General features: G+C 37.0%; 1 protein-coding gene across 1 annotated transcript in view; it reads right to left on the bottom strand.

Annotated features, from left to right (window-relative positions):
• COL5A2 (collagen type V alpha 2 chain) overlaps nt 1-15,426 on the bottom strand; it is a 367,799-nt gene that overhangs the window by 177,025 nt on the left and 175,348 nt on the right. Inside the window, exon 2 of the mRNA XM_067026444.1 lies at nt 10,012-10,200. The gene's annotated coding sequence lies outside the window, so the exon portion shown is untranslated. The remainder of the gene's footprint in view (nt 1-10,011; nt 10,201-15,426) is intronic.

Raw genomic sequence — 15,426 nt, forward strand, 5'->3', positions numbered from 1 at the left:
AAAAAAAAAAAAACTTCTATTCAAGAAATAACTCTCCAAATCGCATAAAAGTGCTTTACAGTTTTCTTAAACTTTTAACTTAATACCAAACAGAAAAAACCCTATAAAAGGGTGATCTTCTTTAATACTTTAAAAATATAAAGATCTTGTTAGCTATAGAAAAAATGGGTAATATTTAAATATCATCTGGTCTTTATAACTTATTTTGTTCAGATTAGTAGAAACTGCTAGTTTTGATGGTTCAAACATTTGCTTCTTTGGAACAGAGCAAGCAGGAAAAGCAGAGTAAAGGGGTGGGGGCAGATTTGCTTCTTTACAGGGATTTATGCCAAGTAATCTGCAAACAATCCATTTCCTGGCAAATGTCTGCTAACTCATTTGTCCATGACTCTTTTTTTACTCTAGTTGCTAATACTGACCTTCAGATCCCTTAACAACAAGAGAGATTTATAATTAGGCAGAATTCACTTGGAAAAGAAATCCATTGCTGCTGACTTTAGGCAGTTATTTTTCTAAGAATGTGAATTATTGTGAGGCTCAAATTATATAAGTGAAAGAAGTCTTTAAATAATGAGGCACTGCAAAAACCTTAGTTATTTTTTGTTTAATAGATCAGAACATGTAGAAATCATCTACGAATAAGAATAACACTGTTTGGGGCCATTTCCCATTAAGAAAATGTGCTGCTTTCTAAGATTTCATTGTTCTTCACCCTGAATTGATGTTAATTAAATATTGTTCATCAGTAAAACTTACCAAGCTCTTTACCAACCAGTGGGTGGGTCTCTCCAGTTTTTTTTATTGAAGTATAGTTAATTTACAATGTTGTGTTAATGGGTCTCTCTAAATATAACCAAAAACAAACAAACAAAAAAATTGAGAAATTTATTCACTTAAAACTATATTATGTAAAAATAAATTTAGATGATAAATGCCACACTGTTAAAAATTACTATTGTTATGTGATAGACAAGAATTAAGATTTATATCTTAAGAAGAGTTCTTACATATTAAGAAAAAGGCAAAGACTCCAATAGAAAAATAGGCAATACTACAAACAGTCCATATACAAGAGAAAAAATATAAATGGCCAATAGGGCTTCCCTGGTGGCGCAGTGGTTGAGAATCCGCCTGCCAATTCAGGGAACACGGGTTCGTGCCCCGGTCCAGGAAGATCCCACATGCCGTGGAGCGGCTGGGCCCGTGAGCCATGGCCGCTGAGCCTGTGCATCCGGAGCCTGTGCTCTGCAACGGGAGAGGCCACGACAGTGAGAGGCCCGTGTACCACAAAATAAATAAATAAAATAAATAAAAATTTTTTTAAAATGGCCAATAATAAATACATACATAATAAAATAATTTTATCAGGCTTACTAAAAATCAAGTAATAAAAAGTTAAAAACAATGAGGCACCATTCTCACATTTCATATCAACAAAGACTAAAAATGAAAATACCCAGGGGGATTCGGGAAGATGACAGAAGTAGAGACAGCAGAGTTCCAGAAAAACTATATAAGAATGGACAGAAGAGCTAGAGAGTAAAACCAAAAACCCATGGACAACATTTACAACAAAACTAGGCGGCGATATACAAATATGTGGGAGCAAACCACCAATAGCCTCAAACCTGCAAGAGATGGGAAGTTGTGCAAGAGAAAATCAAGGGAGGCCAAGAACACTTGACCAATAAGACAATCCCCAAACAACTGCCAGCAAGTAATCACTGAAAACTCCAGTAACCGATTTGAGATCAACTGCTTAAAGGAGGAGGTGGCACAGTGAGAGTGATCCCTCCAGGCGGAGAGGATTATTTTGTCATTGACATTGTTTAATTGACATTGACATTGTTGAATTGCCAGTGGAGGCTGATAATATAAAGCCGACCAAGTTTCAGTAGCTCATTTTGTAAAATTCTCTATAGGCAATGTGACCCTTTTGGGTCAAGCCACTAATCTCTACTGGCTACTGTTAGATTCATTCAACAATTAACTAACTCACTCATTTGTTCAGTATTCTTTTCTCTAGGAGCTAGGGGATGAGAAAATTAAATACCTGCTGCCTTGGGATCTCAAGATCTAGTATGTAAACAACACAACAAAAAGCTATAATGTGATTATAGTTACACTTTGCTACAGTAAAGATTATACTGTACATGTCACTAGGATAAATTAATCAGATTAAAAGTAGTCACATTAAAGAGCAGATAGTTGGATTCTAAACAAATAATATACTATAATATGGTATAATATGTTAAGATCACAAATCTGGAGTCATGCAGCTCTAAATTCTAATTCTGAACACTTACTAGCTGTGTAAACTTGGGTAAATTATCTAGGCTTTCTCTGTCTCCATTTCTTCAAATAGGGAAAACAGTAATAATACTTCAGAGTGTTATTAAGGATTAAATAAATTCAATAATACTCTGGGACCTTAGCATTGTCTCTGATACATTGTGTATACTGGAAAATGTACATTTTTATTACTATTGAATGGATCTAATGAAATCTAAATTAGCTGGAGGGAAAGGCATGGGCAGACACATGGATATTTCACTGATCAATGAGGACCAACATGAAGAAATCGATGAAATTTACCTTGAAAGAGTGTAAAAAAGAAGAGAGGGGGGAAACTGACGGTGAGCATCTATGTGACAATACTGCATTGGACCTGCTTGATTTAATAAAACAATTCTTAAAAAAAATTAACACCTGTTATTTAAGAATGAAGATTCATTAATTACAAATGATATTGAACAGCTCCATACAGTCTCTGCATTTATTTACTTCCTGAAATAAGAATGGCATCAGCGTCCTGTTGTCCCAGAAATACACCAATACTGGAAATCAGGAATTCCTTAAAGAGGATACGTTGGTAATCAGTGTAAGAGCTGAGTAGATTTACCCTCCTGAACTCTAGGATGTGCCCTAGCAATTTGTGCACATAATCATATTTTTGTAAAATCTACAAAGATAAGCTATTTTAACTATAATCAGTTAAGGTCACTTTCCATTTGACTTCCTCTTTGTCACACTTTCCGTCATGGTCCAGTAGTGTTGGAGAGGCCACAGGCATTTTGGGGATCCAACTAAGAAGATGAGTTAGGGATACATTTATTTTTGATTTGGTGTGGTATATTTATGTGGTTCACAGTCCATTCCACATATAGTTAAGATACTGCTAGCAGGCCTAGTGTAGGGATAGCTTCCAGAAATACACCTACCCAGGGCTTCCCTGGTGGCACAGTGGTTGGGAGTCCGCCTGCCGATGCAGGGGACGCGGGTTCGTGCCCCGGTCTGGGAGGATCCCACGTGCCGCGGAGCGGCTGGGCCCGTGAGCCATGGCCGCTGAGCCTGGGCGTCCGGAGCCTGTGCTCCAAAAAAAAAAAAAAAAAAGAAATACACCTACCCAGAGTACTGACTTGATCCAGCATCATAACACAAAGGTTCAAGACTAAAATTTCTTTATTAACATGAACATGTCCAATGTGCCTTGTAATGAAAATATATAGGTAGTGGAGAAAATACACGATTTGAAATGTATGAAACCAGAAACTAGTCTGTGGAAAATTCTTCCAGTCATCAGCTGTGTGCAACTGAATGGGAGCATTACGTTCTCACTGATGCCTAGTCAAACTATATATTGATAGAAGTTCTCTTCTGTCAGCAATGTTTAACGAGACAGTGCACACAATTGTAAATAAACCATACATTCTTTTTGTTTTTCGGTGAGAAGCACATTAAATGGAATTGTCAGTTGCCTCTACTTATAGAATACAATTTGTAACAGTAGTAAAAACAGGAAGTACTTCAGGGTGTGAAAATGCTTGTGTTATGCATATCAATGTAATGGATTATATTTTAGCATATCTGTTTTATCCTATTCTGACAGTCTGGTGCTTTCAGAGCAAACAAAATGCCAAATTCCCCCAATGCAGCAAAATTGCTTGAAAAAGCTAGTATTCCAATAACAAAAATACTGTGCACATATGCATCAGTCAGCATATAAAGTACAAATGCAAAGCTCAATATGAAAGTGCAGCCATTTAAAAATGCACTTAAATTGCTCTTCTTTATGCCTTAATTTTAGGTTAGTTTTGTATTTTTCATAATTATTGATCATACCAAAATTCAAATATAACATGAAAACAGTACGCTAGTAGAAGCCAAAAACATTAACATTCAAAAGATTGGTTAAAACTGGGTTGAAAAAAAATTTCTATATTTATGGCATGTCAGGTTTTTATATTTAAATTTATTACTTCTTTCATTCTAAGTAAATACTAACACGCATACCAAATTTGTACTTTTGATTTCATAGTCTTTTTCTTATAGAAGACCTCTCAAATTGAATAAGTTTCAGGACCCACAGAATCTGGAAGTACCCCTGTGTAAGGACAAAAATGAAATGGATGAATAATCACATTCACGATGACTTAGGTAGGAAAGTGGAAATTACTGTAAAACATTTGGAAATAACTTAGATAAAACTGAATGACAGCAGAGTTGCTCATGTCATGGTATTTAGAGCTATAAGTGAATCTGAATAGTACGTAGTTTAAAGTTTTTACTATAAAGTATTTGAGATTTAGAAAAAGTAAGCAACTTTCTTGGTTACACAACTAGCAGGCACAAGAATGGGCTTGGAATCCAGGTTGAACTGCAACGTAAGCCCCATGTTCCTGGGCCTGGAACACGCGGGGCTGTGGAGCCAGGGTCGACTTGGGGGCAGGGGAAAGCCTGTGTTCTGCAAGTGGGCAGATGGCCCCACTCGCAGAAGCATCCCGCACTTGGTTCATTACTCTGCCGTCATCTTCTTGAAATTCTTAGTAAATTTTGAAAAAAGTGGTCCACATTTTCCTTTTGCGCTGGGCCCTGCAAATTACGTGGCCAGTTCTGTGTAGAACAAGTATGGCCCGTTGCAATGGCCCCCATAGGGCTGAAATGGTAAACCTTTACTCTGCCTGGATGTCACTAGTAGTGGGCTGCCTCAAGAAGGACATGACCTAAGGTGAGGAGACTCTCTGCAGCTGAGACCCGACCCGAAGACAGCGACAGCTGGGCAACGAGACTTCCCGAGGGAGATCAGGGTATCACCTCCGTGACCACCACTGGAGCCATTTACTCCATATTGTGTTAAGATCTTATCACAAGTCTTTAAAGATAACTTTAGTTGCCCAATTTTCTCCTTCCTCATTGTACGTATGTAAAGATTCCCAGAGGCTAAGTCATTTTCCAAAGTCACTTAATTTCTTAGTGAGAAAGTTTCTTAGTGAGAGAACTCAAATTTGTTTGAATATTATTCTTTCAAAATCACTTTAACTGTACTTTACAACTTTAACATTAATTCCATGCATTCAAGAAAAAAGACAAGGACTAATTTTCTACAGGGGTTTTAATATGCCAATCACTCCCACGGTAGCCAGTACAGAGACAATTTGTCTTTTTAAGTCAAATTTCGCTCACATTCCAAATAGAGTCTCAGAGAAGGACATATTTTAGGAAGACCTTGAATTTAGGGGATTCTAGAAACAAACCAGTAATCTTGGTTATAAATTAGGAAATAAACCACTGGCAGCTATCGTATATAAAGTGAAAGACCCAATGCAAACAATATTTTGGCATACCAATGTTACTTCTGATGCTCTGGGGTAGGTGAGCGCAATCATAATCATGAGGACCATCACCCAGCCCTCCCCACTTCTCTTACCCTGCTCACTTTCTCCATAGCACGTATTTCTTTCTAGCTTACTATTCACATTTGTTATTTTCATTGCCTGTCTCCTCCCTCTACAACATAAGCTCTATGAGGTCAGGGCTTTCTGTCAGTTTTGGTCACTGTTGTATCCCCAATATAAAGAAGAGTGGCTAACCGACAAGAGGTGCTCTAAAATAAGTTGTTGAATGAATAAGTCCATAGAAATGTACAGAATTGTGACTAAAAATATAAAGTCCCTAAATTCACATTTGCATAATTAGCAAAGGCCAAGTGCCGTTATACTATAGCTTAACAAAAATTAAAATGGAGATGATAACGTAATACTCATACCCTTAAACACCCCACATTATGAAAATTACAGCATATACCTGTTTGAAGTTCAGCTTGTTTGTGAATGATTTAACTCTACTCAGGATCATGTTTTTGTTGCAATCTAAAGTGTATCTTAAATATCTGAGCAAAGTATGGAGAAGTTATTCTGATTCTTTTTTTTTTTTTTTAGAGTAAAACCTAGAGAATAGTATCATGTGCTAGTAATAAAACTTTGCTTCTGTTTTGCTGATCAGAATATGATTAAGATCTTATCTTTCGCTGAGACACAGGTTCTGGAATCCTTGGGGATGGAAGGTGTGGGGGGAGAGTGTAGAAAGAAATGCTAAAGAGAAAAAGATATAGTCAGGCTAACATTAACACTGAAAGTACATATTTGGTATGAAGTTTATATCCAAACATTACAACCTCTTTATCGAAAGGCATCTATTCAAGAAATGTAATTAGATAAGCTTACAATTAGGTAAAGAAAAAAAGAAGGCACATGAAAGTTAGACAGGAGCAGCTCTTGACTCTTGTAAACAGGGGCTTCCCTTTCTAATACATCATGTTCTTAAGAAAAATTCATTTACTTTTTTCATCTTCTTCTCTCCTCATCTGCTCCTCTATGGCAGCAAGGGTGAAAAATAGTGTATGGCAATATTATAGAAGTTGGACTAGAATTTGGCAAACTAATAATGCTGGAAGCCCACTATAACTTCATTGTCTATAGAATAAAATTTTCTATAATGTGGATTTATTCAAGACTCAAATCAAAGGACATTTAGTTTTGAAATATGAACATGTTCATGAGACACTTACACCACACTCAGTACATTCTGAGTTATGGCCTTGAGGCTTTGAAAAAAAAATTCCTAGAGTATTATTAGAATTGAGCATAAATAATGCTTAACTATTTCAGTTGATCCATGTAAATTACCTTCATTTTGTTGCCATTTAAATTTCCTCTTACTCTCAAATGGATTCTAACTAGAAGAATAAATTCAACTGAGTATGCTTTAGGGTTTGAGCCAGATGTCCACAAACATTAGTGTACATCAGAATCATCTGAGATGACTGATAAAAATGGAAATTCTTAGGCCCCTTCCCCAGAGATTCGTAAATAAGAGGACTGGAGGTGTGGTCCACATACTAAGAAACACTGGAAGAAACACCTGTGAATTCCAAGCTTTTGCTAGAGTTAGAAATACTGTGAAAAACACTATTATATAGCAAAGATAAGGAACAGTTAATGGATAAAAATATTATTAAGTATGACTTTTCATAATATATCCTCTAATACTTCTAGGTCAATGAAGAATATTTCATATCTTCTACCAGTCGTATCCTACCAACCAGGAAAAGCGCCAATTCAAGGTTGTTCTCCTACAAACTCAAAAGAAACATCTGCGTACTAATAAATGCCAGAACAAAAATGATTGGGTAATTTCCTTCTTAGTCTACCAAGCAGACTAATCCTCAGAGAACCTAGACTGGGCACTTGAAAACACACTTAAGGCCTTGACTCTGGGCCACTGGACTTTGGCCAAGGCAAATCTTTCTGCTTTCCTCCTCAGAAGAGGCAGTTGTGTTTGTAGTTTAGGAAAGGAAATCACTGATGCCCAGTAGAAAGCCTCCCAGAATTCCAAAAGTACAGTTCTGCTTCAGGCCGAATGCAGAACATCACTGAGCATATGAAAAACGGATCTCAGGACCAGAGTAAGTCAGCATTGGTCCTGAGTGCTACTTTACATGAGGTTGCTCTAGTTTTCGGCCCTGAGAAATCCTCACTCACCCAGCACAAGTATTCCCAGGATGTATGTCAGAATAGTTCATGGGTAACATTCAAGGACTATAATAAATAAATTCTAGATTTCAATCAAAAAGGATAAATATTTGGGTTTTCTCCAAGTCATCCCAGGTGAAAATGTTCTCCTGTATAAGACAGTTCTGTACTATAATATCTTACTATCTTGTGTTCATTAGAAAATAAAGTTCTCCAAATGACTCAGCACACAAGAAACCTTCACCAAAAGAACTTCTAAACAAAGCCATCTTAAAAAAGGCATCTTTCTCATCCAAATTTAAAGTCTTTTCTTCATCCAGACTCTTTCACACACAATATTGACTGCAACAAAACTGTATGTTTGAACAATATTTTATGTATAAAACCAGTCTGGACTACACTTGCCTAATATATAGTCCCTTCCTGTTTTTCCAAATTCAGATTATTCTCTTCACTCGTGGGGTCTCTGTGAATACTAGACCAAGCTAGGCAATCAGAAGGTCAGAAATAAGCCCAGAAGTCTAGAAAAAGCTAATAAGGTTGTACTGAAGGTATGTGTGTGTGTGTTCACCAAAAGACATGTATGAAAACAGCCATACCAGAACTTATTCCTAATTGCCAAAAACCAGTAGCCACCCAAATGTGTATCAACAACAGAATGGATAAATAAATTTATGGTTATAATTATACAGCAATGAGAATCAATGATCTATAATTATATGCAGTTAAGTGAAAACCTTACAAACATAACGTTGAGCAAAAGAAGTCAATATTATGTTATTGGTACACACTCTGTATTTCTATAAAGTTCAAACTCAGGGAAAATTAATCTATAGTGTTCTAAATCAAAATAATGGTTAACCTGAGGGAGGAGGAGAAAAGAGACGGATTGGATGTTGGCACAGAGGGGCTTTCTGGGTTGTTAAATGGTTTCATTTACTTATCTGGCTCCTGACTACATGGGTCTGCTCACTCTGAGAAATTTATTGTGTGTATTGTACATAAAAGATATAACACTTTTCTATATGTACATTACACTTCAATAAAATGTTCATTTAAAAAAATCCTATCATGTTGTGTAACCTCTGAGGAAAATAATATGAAATTGGACTAAAGGAGATGAGAGGTAAGGGCAGGGAAGGGTTGTACCAGGGAAAGCTAGAAGAAAAAAGGAATAAGACAGAAGAAGTATCTCAGAAAGTGACTGCCAGGCTTCTTAAGGGGGAAGGTATGGGAACTGAGGATAAAACCTAAACCAAAATGCTTTGAGAACACCAAAGATCAAGCCTCCAAAAACCCCCAAGCCAGTTTCTCCCTTAATAAGAAAACACAGGCCAAAAATCAAATGCAGGGCTTCCCTAGTGGTGCAGTGGTCGAGGGTCCGCCTGCTAATGCAGGGGACACGGGTTCGTGCCCCTGTCCGGGTAGATCCCACGTGCCGCGGAGCGGCTGGGCCCGTGAGTCATGGCTGCTGAGCCTGCGCGTCCGGAGCCTGTGCTCCGCAACGGGAGAGGCCACAACAGTGAGAGGCCCGAGTACCGAAAAAAAAAAAAAAAAAAAATCAAATGCAACCAAGAAAAACAAATGGCATTGTCTTCCCTAATGATTTAAAAAAAATAGTGAGCTGCCTAGCTCATACCATGCAATCTCCCCAGAAATCAGTTTTCCTTTCAATTTAGATGAGATAGATAAAGTATAAAGAAGGAGAAAGATAAAATATAAAAGGGGAATCAATTTTTTAAGGGAGAAAATATAACTTTGAAGCATGAGTTACTCTAAGCATAATACCATAATTTTTTCAACTTGAAAAATCAAAAATACCTATACACCCAAAACCATAACTGGAAGTAAGAAAACTTTTAAGAAATTTGGGGAAATATCTGCCACTTATTTGAAAGGCAAAGAGTCAATATATGTAATTTGCTAAGAATACTCACAAACCAATAAAAATGTTTTAACAGAAAAATAGACAAAGGACACAATCAGGCATGTCACAAAAGAATACAAGTAAATGAAAAATGAATCATTCTCAATGCATATCAAAATAATTATAGCATTTTGCAATTATAAAATTGGCAGGGGCTTTTATAAATGTTAATAACCAGTGTTGGTACAATGCAGAGATATGATGGAGATATAAATATTAAAACCATCTCGGAGGACAATCAAACTGAATCAAAACACTGTATACTGTACATACCAAGTTCAAGCTTGACCCTCAGCAATCTTCAAAGAGAATCAGGAGGAGGTGGTTATGTATGAACAGTGATGACAGCAACTCTAGGACCCAGAAGCTTGTTGGGCTGTTCTTGGGTATAACACCAATGAGGAAGCAGATGGCTGGGCTTTTCGGGACTTTTGATACATCAGGAGCTGGTCCATGAGGAGGCTAAAAATGAAGAAAAATATTCATGACAAACGGACCCAAAAGGACCAGCAGCAAAATGCCAAAAACCTCTCCTATCTTGAAAATAGTCTCTAGTATTATTTTAACCTAAATATCTCTTACCACATCTTAATTATCACAGTCAGACTCTCAAGAAAATCTGTATTCAAATTTGGCAAAACATTAGTTGTGTTCCCTTTGCACCATTTTCCTAAAGAATAAAGCCGCTGTGGGCCTTTTCTCCTATTTACAACAAAGAGAATATAATCAGTGTTTTAAAAATAATTTTTTAAGTGAAAAAGATACTTTTCAACTATGAAAAATAAAAAGAATTAACTGTTTAAAAACAAAAGCAAAGCAACAACAACAAAAACAAGCAAAAAGAATCCTTCACATATAATATACGTTCCAAGTTAGACACTGAGTTTTGGGGATACTTTGGGTTTTTTCAATTTCTATGTTGTTGTGTTGTTTTGTTTTTTCCTATTGTGTTTTACTTTTAATTTTTTTTTTTTTTTTTTTTTTTTTTTGCGGTACGCGGGCCTCTCGCTGTTGTGGCCTCTCCCGTTGCAGAGCACAGGCTCCGGACGCACAGGCTCAGTGGCCACGGCTCACGGGCCCAGCCTTTCCGCGGCATGTGGGATCTTCCCGGACCGGGGCACGAACCTGTGTCCCCTGCATCAGCAGGCGGACTCTCAACCACTGCGCCACCAGGGAAGCCCGTGTTTTACTTTTAGAGTAACCACTGAGTTAAGCTACATAAGTATGACAGTTACTGTGCACTGTCTCTGACTGCAGGGCACAGGTTCTGTAGTTAAACTTCCTGGGTTCAATTCCCAGCTCTTCTGCTAATAAGCTGCATAACTTTGGGCAATTTAAATATTTTCTCTGTGCATCCATTTCCTCCTCTGTAAAATCAGGAAAATAATAGTAACATATCTGCAATGTTTTGCGAAAATTAAATATTGCATAAACACTAAGGATAATTATTGAGGCAGTAAAAGTGCTACATAGTGTCTGTCATTACATTTATATCTCTTAGCTGTTTCCACTATTAACAGATAAAAAGCATAGAGCATGATTTGTTGGTGATAACATTTCCAAGAACTCAAACCAGAAAAGCATATGTAAGTAACAAGAGCTAGTACTAAACAGAGAAAACGATTAGAGGAGTGATGTCAGCAAGATGGTGGAATAGGATGCCCCAGACCCTTCTCCCTCCCACAGAAACACTGATTCAATAACACATGGACCAATTCCCTTTATGAGAAATCCAGACACAGTTAAGAGGCTTCTGTACCCCAGGTGAGCACAAAATCGGCCACACTGAAGCCAGTAAGAAAAGGCATGGCATTCTCTTTCCATAACCCCTCTCCCTGGCACAGCACCACACAACTGGGAGGAAACTCCCATCTCCTGGCTTTTCCCTGGGAAGGAAAAGAGAAGACTAGACCACACATCTAACATTCTGACTTTTCAGAGGGGCTTCCATGGGATTGGCTTCTGCCTCACCTGTCGTGTAGTGTTAATGGAACCCCAGCTACTCTAGGGGGGCCACTGGGAAAAAAAAAGCTGGGTGGCACATTGATGCTCCAGAGGACCCACAGTACAGCAGACAGAGGCGAATACAGCTCAGCAGCCTCTCTCTCTGGAGGAAGAGAAGAGTGGAGCATGTGATCAATTTTCCAGCTTTTTGAGAGCCACCCAAGGCACTGGTTTCTGCATAGCCCAGCTCAGGGCTCTGACAGGACCCAGCAAACTATGGATGACACTATAATACAAAACTACAAGCTAATATTCCTGATGTATAGATAGCATAACTCCTCCACAAAATACTAGCCAACCAAATCCAATAGCACACGAAAAGAATCATTCACTATGATTAAGTAGAATTTATCCTAGAGATGCCAGGATGGTTCGGTATATATTTTTACACCTTATCAATTGCTGTGGTACACCATCTTAACAGAACACAGAGTAAAAATCACATGATCATCTAATAGATGCAGAAAAAGCATCTGACAAAATTCAACACCATTTCAAGGTAAAAACACTCCATAAACTAGGAATAGAAGGAAATTATCTCAACATAAAAAAGACCAAATATGAAAAGCCCACAGCTAACATCATACTCAGTGGTGGCATACTGAAAGCTTTTCTTCTATGATCAAGAACAAATCAAGGATGTCTACTCTTGCCAGTTGCATTCAACAAAATACTGGAAGTCCTAGGCAGAGAAATTACGAAAGAAAAAGAAAAGGCATCCAAATTGGAAAGAAAGATTTAAACTGTCTCTGTACATAGATGATAAGTAGAAAACACTAAAGATTCCATTAAAAAACTGTTAGAACTAATAAATGAATTCAACAAAGAAGCAGGATACAAAGTCAACATACAAAAATCATCTGCATTTCTCTGCATTAACAACTAATAATCTGAAAAGGAAATTAAGAAAATAAACCCATTTACAATAGCATCCACAAGAATAAAATACTTAGAAATAAACCAAGAAAGTGAAAGCTTGTACAATGAAAACTATAAAACTTTGCTGAAGTAAATCAGTAAGATGCAAATAAATGGAAACACATCTGTGTTCATAGATTGGAAGACTTAATATTGTTTAAATGTCCATATTACTCAAAGTGATCTACAGTTTCAATGTAATCTCTTTCAAAAACCCAATGATCTTTTATTGCGAAAATAGAAAAAATAACCCTAAAATTTATGGGGAGCCACAAATGACCTCAACAGCCAAAACAGTGCTGAAAAAGAACAAAACTGGAGTCCTTACACTTCCAACAGGATAGTAATCTTTAAAGTATTCACTAATTTAAGATGAACTTTTGCCTGTACAGTGCAGGGGTGCATACTGTCAGTGTTTTATGGCATTACCCTTCCTCTTTCTGAGCTACTCCAGCCAATCAGTGCCTCTTGTGATTGGCTTACCTGGGTTTTACTCCAGTCTTGTAGTCATCCAGTAGTCATCCAGTGTCTTTAAGATAGCTTTATAGATCTCTTTTCTGAAACATTATGTGTTGTTTCCATAATATGACTCTTAGAGGATATCTTAATTTATTTCCCAGTTCTCAGAGGAAGCTACTTGAGGTAACTCTCAAAAGCAGTCAATATATGATATAACACATTAATATTATTAACAGGTAATGGAAAATTAATGGATCAATTAATCAGTCAATAAATCTGTGGAGGGAAAATCTAAGCCATAAAACTATACTCAGAAGTACACACCATGAACAGAACCATGTTCATAACATTTTGCTTTTTCTATCCATTGGTATTTGGACTTCAAATTGGACTTCAAATCATACAGTTTTATCATTAAAATCAAATAGCTTGCCACTCAGATAAGAAGATCCATTAATCCCCCATTGTATGTTACTAATATTAATGTTTTGTAGAATTTGCATTTTCATTCTTCAGTTTTCTACAGGGTTCAATGGTGCCCTATTTTCTTCCACATCAAATATAATCATCAACTTTCCTCACCATATATCCTCATTATTCTCTGAAATACAACACAGCTTTTGAAACTGAAGCTTAGAGAGGTGTGTTGTCTTGCCCAAGGTTAAACAGCTAGTAATCAGTAGATCCAGGATTCAAATACAGCTCTAGCCAACACCAAGACCTTCTTTTCACTGTATATAATATGCCTCACAAACAAACATGCCCTACGGGGTCCTACTTCACTCTGTTCATTCTTGACTGAAAACCCATCTGTTCAAATTTCACCCATCCTTTATGGTCCAACTCAAACTTTGCTGCCTTTCTTTCAAAGATACATATTTTTTGTGAGAAACATCATTACTATAATGCTGAAAAATGTTAAACTGCAATATAATATTAACTTTAAAATATGCTTTCAAACATAAAATACAAAGTGGAAAATTTGACAACTCAATGGAACAGGTTGAACTTGATGATGAGAGGAAGGGACAATGGATAAGGGAAGGGGGCTGCAGAGAGGAACCTATCAGTTGATCCTGGAGATTCTGGGAAAGTGGGACACAGATGTCTCAGTTCCCAGCAGCTTCCAGAGGAAGTAGGATGGAGCAGCCTGATCAGTCCAAGTCCTCCAGTCTTATACTCATGGAGACAGAACGCCAAATAGAGACACCAGAATAGATGAGCCAAGGAAAAAAAGTGAATAATATGAGAGCTTGCCTTACGTATTTTGATGGGTTGCTTAGAAGGGCAGATAATAGAAACACAGTGAGCCCCTGAATGGATCAGGAAAATGTCACCACTCAGGGAGAGAAAGGTAAAGGAAAAAGCAGCATAGGAATGCTACAGCCAAGTGAGTGGTAATCAATCCTTTTCTATTTGGTAAAAAGAATAGAGGGCAGAAGAATATTAGAAGTTTAGAGGGAGGAGAAGAAAGTGAGGTGGATATGTCAGAGAATTAACACAGCCTTTTCTGAAGGGCCAGATTTCTCTTCATTGGTTTGGAAGGAGACAAAAAAGAAAGGTGGGTGAAGAAAATAAAAAGGAAAGAGAGGGAAGGAAAACAAAACAAAGGTGAAGGAAGGAAGGAAGTGGGGAGGGGGAAGGGGAGAGGCATAAGAAGGTATTTATCTTGCAATTTTTCATATGTTCTAACATTGAACTGCAGGATTCATGACAATACTGTTTCTCATAACTTACAAGAATTCCAGGTTTCCTGAGAGCTGTGTTCATGCCTTTTTTCTCTATTCAAATAATTCAACAGACCACAATAGAGCCACAAAGAAGCAATATTTTATAAAGGGTGTTACTTCCTTGCTATTACCCACTCCATACACAGAAACTTCATTGTGACAGTTAGATAAAATCTATACCTGGAAGAGGTGCTTTAAATCAAAACTCAGATGGATTATTTAAGATGATGAAGCTCAAACTATGGTATGCTTACTATATGTGTTTTATTCTAAGGTTAATTTAGGAATGCTTCAATTTTTTAAAAAACTAAATAATGTATATTGGGAATCAATATGAACTTTCTCAGACATTCTTTAAGACATTTCTCAATCTTAAATCTTTATGAGTTGATCTATTTCAATATTAGCTTTCTCTAAAAATCTAATGTCCCTAAGATTTATGCATTTTTCCCAATTTCTCTACAGATGTATTCTTTTTCTCTGATTATTCTTTCCTTCCTTCCATTGGCTATATTTTAATCTTTCATATCTTAACTGTAATATGGTAAAGGAATATTTTTAGAAAAAATTTTGCTAG

This window comes from Kogia breviceps, chromosome 2, assembly GCF_026419965.1.
Source record: "Kogia breviceps isolate mKogBre1 chromosome 2, mKogBre1 haplotype 1, whole genome shotgun sequence".
Lineage (NCBI taxonomy): Eukaryota > Metazoa > Chordata > Mammalia > Artiodactyla > Physeteridae > Kogia > Kogia breviceps.